The following is a 15,886-nucleotide window of genomic DNA, read 5'->3' on the forward strand; positions in this document are numbered from 1 at the left end:
ATAATGATTTTGTAAGATAAAATTTGCTTTGAAAGGCAAAGGCTGGCTATGTAGGAAATCATTTATAATTCTGCATTCTTTTATCTGTCATTATTATTACCATGTACTTCTTACGCACTGAAAAAACAGTGAACCCTTTTCCATTGCAAAATGAACTAAACTGTAGTAATATTGACCATGATTTAGCCCTTAAGATTTTTTTCAACTTGTCTAGTTTATAATTCTCTTAAATTTTAGTTAATCTATAACATTGTATTTTAGTTCATTTTTACAACACCATAAGATTTATATACCACTACCAAGTTAAAAAGTCAGTATTATTTCGGTTTACCTGCTTATTTTTTGGGAAACCCGATAATAAAAAGTGGTTAACAGCCTCTTTAAAATGTCGACGACTAAACTATTTTTAAATCAATCATTCCACAGTACAGAGAAATTAAATAATTAAAGGAACAACAACAACCCGTTTTACTACTATGAAAATTCTCATACATTAAAATTCAACTTTCTTTAAGCAAAAGTACTTTATTATAAAAACTTATGATGAAAGTTATTAATACAATGTTTTTGTGAATAAAAATTATGACCACGTGGAACAAGAAAATAGTTTATTTTAACTCGCTATTTGGACATTTTGACTTTTCCTTAGTTTTTTATTCCTCGTTAGTATATTCACATATCTTGCTGAAAAAATGGAAGGAATAATGAAAATTGTTAAAAATTAACATGTAATAAAATATATTTTTTAATCTATTTAAATTAGCTTGTAACTTACCATATTTGGGGCATTTTATTAAATGGTGTAAGGAATTCAACTTTTCTTAGATAAACGTACCTCATAAAGTTTGTACCTGAAACAATTAGAGAAATAATGAATTAAGTAATATATTAACTCATAAAACTGTGTTGTTATCGATGTGAAGGACATAATACAATAAATATTCTTGTCAAAAGAAATCCAAAGTTTTAACATAAAACTTACCAATTCTCTATTAAATTGTACGCTGAGGTTAAAAAGTTATCGAAATTCATTTGGGGATACTCTGAAATTAAATATTTATTTTGTACATTAAATAGAAAACATTAAATTGGTTTCCAAAAAATCTAATTAAAGAAATAATATGCATAAAGAAACTAAATGTTCTGGTTAAAAGAATGTTAAAGAAAGCTTACCAATTCATAAAAATGTTTCCAAGTTGTTATTCTGAAATTAAATATTTGTTTTTTACAATAAAAATATTAAATTGGTTTCCAAAAATATTTGATTAATGTAATACTAAAATAAGGTATTAAAAACCTGTAATTTTGATAATAAAAAGGTCATAAAAATTTTAATATTCTAGTGAAAAGAAAGCCAATTTTTAAAAGAAAACTTACCACTTCTCTATTAAATTATACGCTGAGGAGGAATATAAAAATATGTCTGAATCAATCTTGGGGTTGCTCTGAAATTAAATATTTTTTTTACAACAAAGAAAAACATTAAACTAGTTTCAAAAAATAATAATAATAATTAGCAAATAATGATATAAATAAAAAATATCCTTTTTAAAAGAAAACCACATTTTAAAAAGAATACTTACCAATTTTTGATTAAACGATATGCTGAGGTGTAACAAAAATTTTCCAAAAACATTTGATTAATGTAATACTAAAATAAGGTATTAAAAACCTGTAATTTTGATAATAAAAAGTTCATAAAAATTTAAATATTCTAGTGAAAAGAAAGCAAATTTTTAAAAGAAAACTTTCCACTTCTCTATTAAATTATACGCCGAGGAAAAATATAAAAATCCATCTGGGATTGCTCTTAACTTCAATATTTTTTTATAACAAAGAAAACCTTGAAACTGGTTAAAAAAAAAATAATAATAATAATTAGCAAATAATAATATACATAAAGAATATTATTTGTTAAAAGAAAACCACATTGAAAAAGAACTCTTACCTATTTATCATTAAACTATACGCTGAGGTGTAACAAACAATTTTCCAAATTCATCTGGAGTTACTCTGAAATTGAATATTTATTTTTTACATTGAATAATAAAAATTAAATTAGATAAAACAATTTCAATATACTTTCCATTTCAGTTTTTTTCTAAATATTGAACATTCTTAATAACTTTTTTCTAAGCTACGATCATCACTTCGCCATCGTACATCTCATCGCTAAAATATTAATAACTTTCATTTCAAAGTTTTAATAAACAAACACCAATATACAGTCTGTCAAGAAAGTCTTTTGACATTGCCAACTATTTCAAATCCAAAAAAAAAAATTGAAATATTAAATATTTTATTAAATTTTTAATTCTGTGTACGTATGTATACTTTGCAAAATACATAATAAAATATTATTTTAAAATTTCAATAAATTTAATTTTGGAACAAAACATAATTTTGATCCCATTGTCAAAACACTTTCTTGACAGACTGTATGTCTCAAAAAACCAAATTATTCCATACCTTTATATTCCCTTGTTACATACTTGCTAAAAAGATGCAACAGCCCACGCCAACGCCAACTACACAACTGAAGCATGCCAAACAAAACCGAGCAAAACCAAAACATTCCTACAACAACAAAACCACATGTGCCTTCATTGAAAACAACACCTCATCCAGACAAATAAACCATTCGCGAATAATAAACACACACACAACCCACTTAAAGAACAAAAACAAAACAACCCCACGCTCAGATATACACAACATCCCCATCACTCGCTACCATTTCTCATTATTGCATTGCATGCTCTCACTCTCAAAAAATTTCAAGTAACATAATCTTTACATTAAACATATTCCACTTTGACGAGAAAGATCTCTGTACTATGCATTAGTTCATCGCATCTGTCCACAATTTACTCTAAAAAAATACTCTTAAATGCATATCAGTATAAGAACGATGAAACGTTTAACTTAAAATTAGCAAAAACTTCATGAAATGATATCTACCCATTTTTGACGAAAATGTCTATAAATTTAATTACATGTGAACTAAAAATATTTCATTGGGTAATTTTTTACCAACAATTATTAACTATAGGAATTGTCAGTAAGAAATTGCTATCCACTTTCAAGTTAATTTTTCGTAAAAAAATATTTTCTCATACAAAAAAATCTTATGGTAAATTGCGCTTATTATTTAGAAAATACTTTACATTTCACAAGTAGTTTTATAGCATGACAAACGAATTTTTAACTACCAGTTAAGAAATTTTTTAAGGAAATTTCCATCGTATTTTGTAGGCCATGAACTAAACGATTGCTACTTAGAATTTATAAAATTTCCTTTCGAGTAGTTAATTTTCGTTGAAGATACGAAAAATGAACTAAAATTCTGGAAAATTATTGTAATAAATTATTGTAAAAATCTTCTTAAATTTACGAGACACTTTTTTTCTGTGCGTATATTAGTGAACAATCAACGACTTGTGAAGAAAAAGTCATATAATATGAATAAAATTATCTCCAGATTTGAATAACTTCAATATAATTAGTTTCATTGAATTATATCCGAAAATATTTTGATGTATTTGATTTTCAATTGGCCTTGATTATAAATAAAAAATTAGACAAAACCTTTACCTCATTTTTCTGATGTGTGATTTTTTATATTTACGTATTTATAAATTGTACTACGACAACACTGTTCATTCAAAAGTTAATTTCTTTTGAGCATGTTCGAATCCAACATTACTCTATGTGTCTCTTTTTCACTTTATATTAGAATTTGAAAAAATATCAACCATCGCCTTTTCGCACACATAATGCTTAGTTTTTTGTTTGTTTCCTTAGCCAATCAAACTGACGCTTACACTGATTGTGCGATTATTCTCTTTATTTCGATTATTTCTTTTATTTTCATATTAATTCATCTATTTGGTTAGACATAAGGCTAAACTTGAGTTGTCCTTAAACCCAGAATAATATGTATAAGTCGTTGTGATCCTTAAATGTCTTCCAATAAGGTTTATCCTTCTCATGCTTAAGTTATTGAAGCTGGCGTAAATTGCTGGCGTAAATTGGAATCATGTTCAAAGCAATGCATTACATTGTCATTCGCCGTTGAAAAAAGTCGGTAAATTCATCTAATGTATGTAGTCCTTCTTTACAACTTCATGCTAATCAATGATATTTCCTATAGGAACTCGATAGTATCGCAAACAAAGCTCTTCTGGAAGAGGGACCATCCGGGTGGAATAATGTGTGAGAGGAAGAAGCAAAACTAAATAAATAAATGGCAACGTGATATATAGATGTATCTTCATTTACAAAATGGTAATTCTAGTAATTCAAATCCCATCATCTGGTTATTTGTTTAGATTTTCTGGGTGTGGAAATAAAAACATCGTAAAAATTGAAGCCTATGAAAATATAAGTCAAATTATTGTTTTAGTCCAAAGCTGGGTTTCCGCACTTATGGAATAATGTTGCTAATGCAGGATAGACAATCGTTATTGTGGACTACAAAGAGATACAGTCGACTCCGCTTTAGCGCAATGCGCTTTACTGAAAAACCTCGGATAACTGAAATCGATCGCATTCCCCAGTTGTTTTTTCTGTCCATTTCATTTAAATTACTCCGCTTTAGTGAAACTCCGCTTAACTGAAAAAATCGGATTACTGAAAAGTTTTTTGTGTTCAAATGAGTTTCGTCACATTAGTATGACTTCGCTTTACTGAAAATGCCACATTCTCGCTATTGAGAGAGAGTACATTTTCTTCTCCGTATTGAGAACGCTTTATTTCAAGTGAAGATGGCACTTTCAAAACAGTTTAAATCACTCTGTAAATAAAATCAACTGAAAGGTAAAATTGTAGATGGCACACACACGGAATCAAACACCTTGTTTTTATTATTTTATGTACATAGCATTGGTCATAAGTTCGGTTAACTGAAATTGAGTGGATTTTTTTCCAGTTATACGGAGTCCGCTTTACTGAAACTTTTTCAGTTATCCGAAGTTCGCATTACTGGAAGTTTTTTTCAGTTATCCGTAGTCCGCTTTAGCAAAAACTTCGGATAACTGAAATTAAATGGCTGCATTTTTAACGTTTCAGTAAAGCGGAGTCGACTGTATGTGGAAATATGGTTCATAGTCGATTTTTTGATATAGCCTCCTTTTCCCTGCCAAAATTTTTTGCATTTGTATGTAACGGCAAGAAGGAAAAGTCAGACCCATCGTTTAGTGAACCGATCGTATTAGAATTAAATTCTAAGTCGATGTAGCGATGTCCATCTGTCTGTCTTCATGTATTATTGTGAAACCCATGTAAAATTGTAGTAATAAATAAAAAAAGTACCTCTCGCAGTATATGTCTGATCGTCCACAAATTTGGCACAGAGTTTTACTTTGGCTCAAAGACAATCACTATTGATTTTGAAAAAAAAATCGGTTCAGGGAGCCATCCAAATTATAAAAATTCTGAAATACTTTAGTTTTTAAGCTTTTCATATATTCTACATATAGATTTCTTTCTACAGCACATGTATAATAGGCCTTTGTTGGCTTCCATTGTATTGATGACTGAATAAATAAAATAAATAAATAAATAAATAAATAAATATATATGACAGCTAAAGGGTGATTCTTTTGAGGTTAGGATTTTCATGCATTAGTATTTGACAGATCACGTGGGATTTCAGACATGGTGTCAAAGAGAAAGATGCTCAGTATGCTTTGACATTTCATCATGAATAGACTTACGATCTGCCACAACGTCGAATTTTCAGTGAATGGGCCCTAGAAAAGTTGGCAGAAAATCCGCTTTTTTATCGACAAATTTTGTTCAGCGATGAGGCTCATTTCTGTTGAATGGCTACGTAAATAAGCAAAATTGCCGCATTTGGAGTGAAGAGCAACCAGAAGCCGTTCAAGAACTGCCCATGCATCCCGAAAAATGCACTGTTTGGTGTGGTTTGTACGCTGGTGGAATCATTGGACCGTATTTTTTCAAAGATGCTGTTGGACGCAACGTTACGGTGAATGGCGATCGCTATCGTTCGATGCTAACAAACTTTTTGTTGCCAAAAATGGAAGAACTGAACTTGGTTGACATGTGGTTTCAACAAGATGGCGCTACATGCCACACAGCTCGCGATTCTATGGCCATTTTGAGGGAAAACTTCGGAGAACAATTCATCTCAAGAAATGGACCGGTAAGTTGGCCACCAAGATCATGCGATTTGACGCCTTTAGACTATTTTTTGTGGGGCTACGTCAAGTCTAAAGTCTACAGAAATAAGCCAGCAACTATTCCAGCTTTGGAAGACAACATTTCCGAAGAAATTCGGGCTATTCCGGCCGAAATGCTCGAAAAAGTTGCCCAAAATTGGACTTGCCGAATGGACCACCTAAGACGCAGCCGCGGTCAACATTTAAATGAAATTATCTTCAAAAAGTAAATGTCATGGACCAATCTAACGTTTCAAATAAAGAACCGATGAGATTTTGCAAATTTTATGCGTTTTTTTTTTTTTTAAAGTTATCAAGCTCTTAACAAATCACCCTTTATATCTAAATCTGAACAAATTTCAATCAAATTAGACATGTATAGCATTCTCTGTGCACAATTTCAAGTAAATCGGCATGAAATGGACAAAAATTAATTAAAAACCAATAACAACTGCTATCATACTTAACGAACACTTAGTCCAACTGAACAATATGAAGAAAAAAATATGACAAAATAAATTAAAGTCCAATTTCACATAGCTATCTAAGACCACTACGGTACGTCTCTAGTAAATGGGCATTCTTACAAAAACTATACCTGATATTTTCTCGCCCTCTTTTTTTGTAATTTTTCTAAAACTTTGAAAGATATTAGAGGCCAAATAAAGCTTATTTTCGTAGGGCCACAACTCAAGAATCAAGTTTTCAGAAGAATTTCATATATCTCTTGAAGTAATTGAAGTTGGCCCACATATAAAATAACTAAAATTTTTATTCTATATGCTATCTGTAATTGTATATACACCAAATATGTAAAAGCAGAGCGAAATTATAAATTTTTACGATAGTAAGAAAGTTAAACAGCATTTTTCAAACATTTTGTGATTTGAATTATTCCCATCCAATAAAAATTAAAACAAACCGATTTATTTTTGATTTTAACTCGACTTAGTACTCACCTTTAATATAAAGAGAAATTTAATGCTCATAAATAAAAAAGGCAAATAAGATTTTTTATCGTACACAGAAAAAAAAGTGTCTCGTAAATTTAAGAAGATTTTTACAATAATTTATTACAAGAATTTTCCAGAATTTTAGTTCATTTTTCGTATCTTCAACGAAAATTAACTACTCGAAAGGAAATTTTACAAATTCTAAGTAGCAATCGTTTAGTTCATGGCCTACAAAATACGATGGAAATTTCCTTAAAAAATTTCTTAACTGGTAGTTAAAAATTCTTTTGTCATGCTATAAAACTACTTGTGAAATGTAAAGTATTTTCTAAATAATAAGTGCAATTTACTATAAGATTTTTTTGTATGAGAAAATATTTTTTTACGAAAAATGAACTTGAAAGTGGATAGCAATTTCTTACTGACAATTCCTATGGTTAATAATTGTTGGTAAAAATTTTCCCAATGAAATATTTTTAGTTCACATGTAATTAAATTTATAGACATTTTCGTCAAAAATGGGTAGATATCATTTCATGAAGTTTTTGCTAATTTTAAGTTAAACGTTTCATCGTTATTATACTGATATGCATTTAAGAGTACTGTTTTTAGAGTAAATTGTGGACAGATGCGATGAACTAATGCATAGTACAGAGATCTTTCTCGTCAAATTGGAATATGTTTAATGTAAAGATAATGTTACTTGAATTTTTTTTGAGAGTGAGAGCATGCAATGCAATAATGAGAAATGGTAGCGAGTGATGGGGATGTTGTGTATATCTGAGCGTGGGGTTGTTTTTGTTCTTTCAGTGGTTTGTGTGTGTGTTTATTATTGACGAATGGTTTATTTGTCTGGATGAGGTTTTGTTTTCAATGAAGGCACATGTGTTTTTGTTGTTGTAGGAATGTTTTGGTTTTGTTTGGCATGCTTCAGTTGTATAGTTGGCGTTGGCGTGGGCTGTTGCATCTTTTTAGCAAGTATGTAACAAGGGAATTTAAAGGTATGAATATTTTGGTTTTTTTAGACATATATTGGTGTTTGTTTATTAAAACTTTAAAATGAAAGTTATTAATATTTTAGCGATGAGATGATCGATGGCGATGATCGGTAGAAAAAAGTTATTAAGAATGTTCAATATTTAGAAAAAAATGCTGAAATGGAAAGTATATTGAAATTGTTTTATCTAATTTAATTTTTATTATTAAATGTAAAAATAAATATTCAATTTCAGAGTAACTCCAGATGAATTTGGAAAATTGTTTGTTACCTCTCAGCGTATAGTTTAATGATAAATAGGTAAGAGTTCTTTTTCAATGTGGTTTCTTTTAAAAAATAATATTTTTATGTATATTATTATTTGCTAATTATTATTATTTTTTTTAACAAGTTTCATGTTTTTCTTTGTTGTAAAAAAATATCTAAGTTAAGAGCAACCCCAGATGGATTCGGGCAAATTTCTATATTTCTCCTCAGCGTATAATTTAATAGAGAAGTGGTAAGTTTTCTTTTAAAAATTGGCTTTCTTCTCACTAGAATATTTACGTTTTAATGACATTTTTATTGTCAAAAATTACAGGTTTTTAATACCTTATTTTAGTACTACTTTAATCAAATATTTTTGGAAAATTTTTGTTACACCTCAGCATATAGTTTAATCATAAAATCTTTTTAAAATGTGGTTTTCTTTTAAAAAGGATATTTTTTATTTATATCATTATTTGCTAATTATTATTTTTTTAACTAGTTTAATGTTTTTCTTTGTTGTAAAAAAAGTATTTAATTTCAGAGCAACCCCAAGATGGATTCGGGCATATTTTATATTCCTCCTCAGCGTATAATTTAATAGAGAAGTGGTAAGTTTTCTTTTAAAATTTGGTTTCTTTTTACTAGAATATTTAAATTTTTATGACCTTTTTATTATCAAAATTACATGTTTTTAATACCTTATTTTAGTATTACATTAATCAAATATTTTTGAAAATAAATTTAATATTTTTATTGTAAAACACAAATATTTAATTTCAGAATAACAATTTGGAAACATTTTTATGAATTGGTAAGCTTTCTTTAACATTCTTTTAACCAGAATATTTAGTTTTTTATGCATATTATTTCTTTAATTAGATTTTTTGGAAACCAATTTAATGTTTTCTGTTTAATGTAAAAAATAAATATTTAATTTCAGAGTATCCCCAAATGAATTTCGATAACTTTTTAACATCAGCGTACAATTTAATAGAGAATTATTAAGTTTTATATTAAAACTTTGGCTTTCTTTTGACAAGAATATTTATTGTATTATGTCCTTCACATCGATAACAACACAGTTTTATGAGTTAATATATTACTTAATTCATTATTTCTCTAATTGTTTCAGGTACAAACTTTATGAGGTACCTTCTTCTAAGAAAAGTTGAATTCCTTACACCATTTAATAAAATGCCCCTAAATATGGTAAGTTACAAGCTAATTTAAAGAGATTAAAAATTATATTTTATTACATGTTAATTTATAACAATTTTCATTATTCCTTCCATTTTTTTCAGCAAGATATGTGAATATACTAACGATGAATAAAAAACTAAGGAAAAGTCAAAATGTCCAAAAAGCGAGTTAAAATAAACTACTTTCTTGTTCCACGTGGTCATAATTTTTATTCACAAAAACATTGTATTAAGAACTCTCATCATAAGTTTTTATAATAAAGTACTTTTGCTTAAAGAAAGTTGAATTTTAATGTATGAAAATTTTCATAATAGTAAAACGGGTTGTTGTTCCTTTAATTATTTAATTTCTCTGTACTGTGGAATGATTGATTTAAAAATAGTTTAGTCGTCGACATTTTAAAGAGACTGTTAACCACTTTTTATTATCGGGTTTCCCAAAAAATAAGCAGGTAAACCAAAATAATACTGACTTTTTAACTTGGTAGGGGTATATAAATCTTATGGTGTTGTAAAAATGAACTAAAATACAATGTTATAGATTAACTAAAATTTAAGAGAATTATAAACTAGAGAAGTTGAATAAAATCTTAAGGGCTAAATCATGGTCAATATTACTACAGTTTAGTTCATTTTGCAATGGAAAAGGGTTCACTGTTTTTTCAGTGTACTATATTTTCTTATTATACTTTATTGTCTTATAAAACAAGAGTAACAATGAATTTAATTCTTGCTGTTTGTCTACAAAATAATCCATTTTGTAATTTAGTTAATATACTTGTTACGTATTACAAAACCAATAAGGCAAATGAAACTGTATTATATGACTAAAACTTTTTCGTTGTTACATTGCACATAAATAAGAAAGGCAAATAAGATTTTTTTATATCATATTATTTTTTCTTATTATACTTTATTGTCTTATAAAAAAAGAGTAACAATCAAATTAATTCTTGCTATATGTCTACAAAATAATCAATTTTGCAATTTAGTTAATATACTTGTTGCGTAATACAAAACCATAAGGCAAATTAAACTATATTATATGACTAAAGCCTTTTCGTTGTTACATTGCACATAAATAATCACAAGTTTTAATAATTTCGGTGTTATGTATTTACAATAATAATTCAATTTTGATTAATATAAGACACCCAAAGAAATTTGTTAGTAGACACAGCAGAAAAAGTGTATAAAACAGCAAAAAGTGTATTGACAAATGGAAAGCAGTAAATATTTTCCAAAATAGCAAACAAATAACGTTTGAACATTTTCTTAAATATTTGTAGCCTTTTCCATAGAGGTATAAAATTAATGTCAAAGTCCCAGTAGCTTTACATTTTTTTGAAGTATTACCAAAACATGGATGAAATGTTTCGAAACAAGTGTTCTTTGCATTATGTATTATTCTAATCTACTGTTTAGATTTAAGATTTATTTTAGCGGCAGCTCACTATTATTTGGTTTATTGTATTGCCTTAATAAATTGAAAATGTTCTTTTGTATTAAACATGTCATATATTAAAATAAATGATCAAATATTAATCTTGAATAACATCTCAAAATTAAAACCATTTAGTATACATATTAGAACTTTGATATTAAGCTGAAAACCTATGCAAAGCGGAAAGAGGACCAATTGATTGCTAAAAGTAACAAATAAGTAAATATGGTTGTGTGGATACCTGCACCAAGAAAAAAGTGCCTTCGGAACTAAAGGAAAAAATGTTCATCAATTTAGTTTAACCAATTTATTTCCATTAAGTTAAATTTTTGTTTAAAATAATAAAATTTACTTGCTTCAGTAAAAAAATCCTAAACTGAAAGCAGTTAGGACTAGTTCATTAACTATAATAAGGCATGGCATTTTACTAATACTGTTTTCTTCGCTGGGTATATTTACTACTGAACAAGAACATTTTATTCACTGATAACAAAGCATTCGTAAAAATAAAGAAAGACCGTACTAAAACCAAGTTTCCTCAAATTTAGTAAAATTTCTTATAAAATGATAATTCTGACTTCCTTTATTACAGAAAGCTTATCATACATACGAATAACACTTGGCATAGAAAAATGTTTTAGTTCATTCGTACTAAGAAGTATTCAATCCTTTCAAAACTTAAGGAAACACACTTGTTAGAATATAGGAAATTTTCCTATATTTCTTTTATCTACCTGTAATCGATAACTGTCATCGATGTAATCGGTATGTTTGCGCGTGCGTTGTTTTTTAGTTGGTATCGCGTTGTTATGGTATACGGAGGGATTGTTAAAAAATAATAAGTGAAATAATATAATAAATAACAAAGAAAATATATAAAATATTTGTTATTTTAAATTAGTGAAAAAATTATGTTCGTGATGGTGTATAAAGAAAGAAAACAGAATAACAACCCCAAATAACAGGTAACATTCAGTGACGCTAACCATTTGTGAAAAAATTGGTTTATGATTTTTTATATTTGTAGGTATTGAAATTGTAAAAGGAGGACAAACTCGCAACTTATTAAAAGTGAAAGGTACAAGAAGAAGGAAAAATGCGTTTTACAGTTGATGACATTACATGGAATAATAAACTAATATTGGAATAATAAACTAATATTTCAAGGCCAGTCGATGCTGTTGATTCTTAATAAATATATTTAATATATTAATAAAACGTGTATTTTATTGAAGAAAAAATTGCCTATATAAATAAATAAAATTGTATTTAAAAACGAAGGTAAGCAATTCTAATTTTGAAGTAAAAGGTTTACATCAAATATGTAAGATTTGTCCAAATTAATGAAAAAAGTTCAATATATGAATTCAATTCAGTTAAATTTTTTCATTCTGTAGTATAGTGGTACATAAATATAGGAAAATTTTAACTAACATATGGAATGCATTCTACCCAATTTCACCGAAAATCACATCGTTCAAAAAAATAAAAATGTCTTTGGCGCTATACGAAGTTCAACTTTCTTCACAATTAGTTCATTTTAACTTAAAGAAGGGGTCACTTTTTTCTGGGTGTGGTATGCTACACTAAATACTATTAGTTTCAATTTTTTTACGAATTTAAGGCCGATACTTCGAGCATTTTGCTTCATTTCATTAATAAAAATTAGAGAAAGAAGGCAGGAGAGGGAATCATGAAATCTTGCTTCATTTCACTAATAAAAATTAGTGAAAGAAGGCAGGAAAGTGAATCGTAAAATCTTGCTTCATTTCACTAATAAAAATTAGTGAAAGAAGGCTGGTGAGCACTTTTTAAATTGCAACAAGACTTCAATCGGAGCCTGTTGAGTGAGTCGATTGAAAGGTTAAACCGATGGTTAAAGCCCTAAAACATAAATGAAATTATAAAATAGGTCTGATAATAACAACAGTATATTGGTGGTAATTTAAATTTTAATATATTTTTTACTGTTTTAGTGTCGGCTGTTATATTTTTGTAATTATTAGTCTAGGGAATAACACTTCGTAAATGTTACTCTAAATTTTAAGCGTTACCAAGTTTAAACTGTTTGTTACAAAAACTTTTTTTAAATTATTCAAATGAGCAAAGTTATTAAAAAGTATTGAATATTGCTGCAATTGGTACCTCACTATTTCAAAATAGCTGTCTTCGGGTGCCACAAGATAAAGCTGCGAGGAACTAAAATTTTTGTTTATAATGAAACGTTCGGACAATTGGTTTAAAATAGAACTTTTTTGCATTGGGGACAGGCATCGGTCGCATTTGGACGTCGCTACCACTGTTTTATAAATAATGTAGCCCGTTAAATAGCGTTGTGTCTGCTCCTCGGATTTATGGGAATAATTTTGAATTTTGTAGTTGCACAAATCATTTTGGACATCATTCAATTCATTCATTTTTTGTGCAATATGAACGCTGGTCTCTTTTTCAATAACATCTATTTCATTAGTAATAGCTCATTCACATTATGCTCGAAATCTACTAAAAGTGGATTTGAAATCTTTTATTTATAAGGCAAATTACAGTTGAAATCTAGTTAAAGTGGATTTTGGAAGTGTAATGTGAATGAGGTATAATGCTATTGTCCCATTCCAATTGGAAATCTTCGTCATTTTCGCAGTTCTTTGTTACAGCTAGATTTTGTTTTACAATTTTTAGGGAAATTAGTTTTGCCGTGATATATCGAACTTCTCTTGCAGTTGGGTGGGAATTATTCCCCAATGATGCCCGTAATTGTGAAAAGAAATTCTCTAAGGCGTCTTGGTTCAATTTTCCAAGCAGTATAAACTCGATGTCGTTGTAATTTTCAAAAATATCCGATGCCAATGCCATCATGTTGTTTATCGTGGTTTTTAGGCCTTCAAGGCACATGATTTTGTTATTCCGATATTTTATTGAGTTTATATATTCTATTGCTTTCTTAAGTGTCGCAATTTTTTCGGTTGATGTTCGTGTAATCGGCAAATTGTTGGGGTTTTTCGAAAAATATGACTTCACGTTCAATTCATCGAAGATGTCATTCATTGTTTTTACAAATGTTTGTGTTGGTGACGCTGTTTGATCCAACCAGCCTGAATCTATTCCTGTCTGTATCGCGGAAGCCATTGTGTTGCTGAGTAACTGTGTTGCTCGTGATACCGACATTTTTTCCCAAAATTCCGGATAAATATGTTTCGAGGTTTTTTTGGACACATCTTGAAATTTACGTTATGTTCATCCACCTTGAAAACTTTTTCAACAACTTTGAAATCGACGAGCCCATCCTTCGTTTCATATCCAGTTGACATAAAGTTATTTCTAATATTTTTGATAATATGGGGATAATCATACAAAACGTAAATTTTTTTCTCTTTATGGACGAAACACATGTCGTTGGTGGGATATATACGCTTAAGAGCTGCACAATTATTCGATCCTTGATCACAAATAGTTGCCTTCACATCAAGGCCAATTTCACAAGCCACGCTAATGTTATCAAAGAGGAGGTCCTCAATTGTTTCGCTGTATAACTTGTTGACAGGGTAATAGCTAAGCACATACTTCCAATTGCTGCATATTCCCTTCACCATAAAAAAACAGCAGTTGCGAGCCAGATTTTTTGAACGTTTTCCCTGACCAAAATCTTCAAAGCCATCAACAATATATTCCGGAATATTGTATTCTAAAGCCTTTTTTTATACATACTTCGTCAAAAAGTATGGCACAAATACGTTCTCGTGGTGAGAAATTTTCTATTGCCTTTTTTAAATTAGCCACAACAGATGGATTTATGCCTGGCTTTACCGATTTTATTGGTCTATGGCGCAACAATGTGGATGGATGTGGAAGTTTTACTGGAAAATCATTCCTCAACATATTATAACATTTATTGCTTTGCATAAAAATGCTTTGGGCCACACAAATTTCTTCTTCGCTGTACTTTTTATTTGCACCAACAATCAAACGGGCAAAAGAAACTGCATTTTGACTTGAGTTAGGATGAGGCATAATACCTCTCTTTTTGAAGGAAGACAACTGAAAGTCATCCTTCGAGATTTTCTTTAATAATTCTTTTCTATTTTTAACCATATCTACCAACTGTTGACCTTTTTTTGCAACAACGCCTTTAATTTCGAATTTTCTTCCTTGATTATCGAAATTTGTAAATTGCTCTCAAACTGATTAGCTTTGAGTTTTTCTATTTCCGCTCGGAGTTCGTTTATTGTAACGGATTCTTTAATGTGACATGTGCAAAAACATATAGCGTCGTCTCTTTGTTGGTCCATAGTACGTGGTCGTTTGCCATTTCCATAATCGCGGTCATACGTATAGTTCGGTACTCCGTCAAATGAAGTCACAGCTGAAGAATTTGGATTTTCGTTAGTCGAAGCTAAAGATTCCACTGTTCCTAATTGTACCGGTGGCAACGTATCCTCCAAAAAGTCAGATGCTCGTCTTTTCCTTCCATACTCAAATTTGGGAATTGCGACAAAAGGTTCCTTGAACTCTCTATTTTCCAAGTTTTCAGGTATTTCAACTGCAAATACAAATAATTGGTTATATGTATAGGTTCAAATAAAGAAGACGCTAATTAGTTTTACTTTAGTTCATGAAAATTGTTAAGTTTTTAGTAAAAATTTCCTCTATATGCCAAAGAAAAAACTTCTAACAAGTAGTTGTAGATGAAATGGGAGGCATTTGCTCGCCTTATTGCTCGTTGGATGGAGTGGGGACAATATGTTATGTGCAGAAGTGTTGTACCCACCCTACCAGTAATAAACTCCCTTCCTCATTCTGTGGTAAACCCATCACAATAAACACCGGTTGAGCGTTTTGCAAATGTAACAACTTATCAGTTT

At 29.3% G+C, this 15,886-nt stretch overlaps 2 long non-coding RNA genes across 2 annotated transcripts; both read left to right on the plus strand.

The window, feature by feature from the left end:
- The first annotated feature begins 3,811 nt into the window (after positions 1-3,811).
- On the plus strand, positions 3,812-4,393 carry LOC142239837 (uncharacterized). The gene is made up of 2 exons (XR_012723122.1): positions 3,812-4,083; positions 4,154-4,393. It is a non-coding gene; the product is annotated as an uncharacterized LOC142239837 (long non-coding RNA).
- Positions 4,394-11,836: 7,443 nt separating this feature from the next.
- On the plus strand, positions 11,837-12,307 carry LOC142239845 (uncharacterized). The gene is made up of 2 exons (XR_012723123.1): positions 11,837-11,992; positions 12,055-12,307. It is a non-coding gene; the product is annotated as an uncharacterized LOC142239845 (long non-coding RNA).
- Positions 12,308-15,886: the final 3,579 nt, after the last annotated feature.

This window comes from Haematobia irritans, chromosome 1 (genome assembly GCF_050003625.1).
Source record: "Haematobia irritans isolate KBUSLIRL chromosome 1, ASM5000362v1, whole genome shotgun sequence".
Classification (NCBI taxonomy): Eukaryota; Metazoa; Arthropoda; class Insecta; order Diptera; family Muscidae; genus Haematobia; species Haematobia irritans.